At 43.3% G+C, this 2,500-nt stretch overlaps 1 protein-coding gene across 1 annotated transcript in view; it reads left to right on the forward strand.

Moving 5' to 3' along the window:
* jmjd1ca (jumonji domain containing 1Ca) overlaps window positions 1-2,500 on the forward strand; it is a 67,760-nt gene that overhangs the window by 31,994 nt on the left and 33,266 nt on the right. The window lies entirely within an intron of this gene.

The following is a 2,500-nucleotide window of genomic DNA, read 5'->3' on the forward strand; positions in this document are numbered from 1 at the left end:
TGTATTGTTGGGTAATTGATTGTAAAGTTATTTAAAATGTGTTATCCCTGTGTTACTGTTTTGAATGGCCAATTCTTCTGATTTAGATTTATTAAGAGTGTTCCAGTGTTTCCAAAAACTATTTGTATTTATGGATTCCTCCATTAGTGTGCTTGTGTGTATTGTGCTTTCTTGATTCTGAGTGTATGTTTGTAGAGTTTAAGTGTTTCACAATACTGAAGTCTCTCACTCTCCACCTGTGTGCAGATATTCTGGTATCCCTCACTCTAGCAAATAGAATGAGTATTTCATTGATGAGTGCTATAGTGATGAGTGCTATAGTGATGAGTGTTCCAGTGATGAACATTCCGGTGATGAGTGTTCAGTGATCAGTGCTCCAGTGATCAGTGTTAAAGTGATGAGTAGGCACTCTAGTGATGAGTGCTCCAGTGATGAGTACTCCAGGAACGAGTGTTCAGTGACAGGTGTTCAGTGATGAATGCTCCAGTGATGAGTGTTCAGTGGCAAGTGCTCTAGTGATGAGTGTTCAGTCATGAGTGTCCAGTGATGAGCGTCCAGTGATGAGTGCTTCAGTGATGGCACGCCAGTCATGAGTGTTCAGTCATGAGTGTCTAGTGATGAGTATCCAGTGATAAGTGTTCAGTGATGAGTGCTCCAGTGATGAGTGCTCTAGTGATGAGTCTCCAGTGATGAGTTTCCAGTGAAGAGTGTTCAGTGATGAGTGTCCAGTGATGAGGCTCCAGTGATGAGTTTCCAGTGATGAGTGTTCAGTGATAATATATGTGCTAGTGGCTGAACTGAAGATGCTTGTCCTTTCTCTTTCAATACATCTATTTGGCTCACTGACAGAACCAATGGTCTGAACTGACTGTATGTGTGTGTGTGTGTGTGTGTGTGTGTCTGTGTATGTGCAGAGAAGGGTCTAAAAATAACTCACAGTGTTTATCTCCTTACCCTCTAGCACATGGTCATTGAACTCACACCCAGGAAGACACACACACACACACACACACACACACACACACACACACACACACACACACACGTCTCTCATTCCACTGTGTCCTCATTTAGATTAAATTTCACTTCCTAGTACCGCAGAGAGATAAAAACGCGTATGTTGCATAACACACACATACACACACATACCCACACACTTACAAACACACACACACACACTCATACACACACATACACACTCACACACAATCACACACCCACACACACCTACACATACTCACACACACACACGCACACACCTACACACACACACACACACACACACACTCGCTCTCTCTCTTGCACTGTCCAAGCTATCAGACATGGAAAGTTTGACTCCACTGTCCTAGTATTTCTATAAATAGAAACTGTGCGGGCAGAAAGGGACTAAACCAGTGGCAATGTGACTGAGATCTCTCTCTCTCTCTCTCTCTCTCTCTCTCTCTCTCTCTCTCTCTCTCTCTCTTACACACACACACACACACACACACACACATGCGCGCGCACACATTGCACCAGCAGGTGCGTGTATGTATGTGTATTATGAACATGTTTGTGTGTGTTTGAAACTGTGCGTGTGCAAAGGGGTGTGTTCTGTACATGTTTGTGTATATTCACAAATGTGTGCGCGCATAAGTGTTCTGTGTACGTTTGTGTATGTTCACAACTGTGTGTGTGTTCGAGTGTGTGTTGTGTACATGTTTGTGAATGTTCACAACTGTGTGTGTGTGTAAGAGTGTGTGTTGTGTACATGTTTGTGAATGTTCACAACTGTGTGTGTGTACGAGTGTGTTGTGTACATGTTTGTGAATGTTCACAACTGTATGTGTGTGTAAGAGTGTGGGTTGTGTACATGTTTGTGAAAGTTCACAACTGTGTGTGTGTAAGAGTGTGTTGTGTACATGTTTGTGAAAGTTCACAACTGTATGTGTGTACGAGTGTGTGTTGTGTACATGTTTGTGAAAGTTCACAGCTGTGTGTGTGTACGAGTGTGTTGTATACATGTTTGTGAAAGTTCACAACTGTGTGTGTGTGTGTGTACGAGTGTGTGTTGTGTACATGTTTGTGAAAGTTCACAACTGTGTGTGTGTAAGAGTGTGTGTTGTGTACATGTTTGTGAAAGTTCACAACTGTGTGTGTGTACGAGTGTGTGTTGTGTACGTTTGTGAAAGTTCACAACTGTGTGTGTGTAAGAGTGTGTTGTGTACATGTTTGTGAATGTTCACAACTGTGTGTGTGTACGAGTGTGTGTTGTGTACATGTTTGTGAAAGTTCACAACTGTGTGTGTGTGTGTAAGAGTGTGTGTTGTGGGACAGTAAGACAGAGGGACGGTAGGACAGAGGTGTGTGGGCAACAGGGCTTTGCTCTTGCTCTGCACGTCTATCTCTGCACACACACACACACACACACACACACACGCACACACACACACACACACACACACACACTCACACTACCACACTCCTGTTCCAAAACCAGCACAACCAGTAAAAGAGTAGA

The sequence above is a fragment of the Electrophorus electricus genome, chromosome 13 (genome assembly GCF_013358815.1).
Source record: "Electrophorus electricus isolate fEleEle1 chromosome 13, fEleEle1.pri, whole genome shotgun sequence".
Taxonomy (NCBI): Eukaryota; Metazoa; Chordata; class Actinopteri; order Gymnotiformes; family Gymnotidae; genus Electrophorus; species Electrophorus electricus.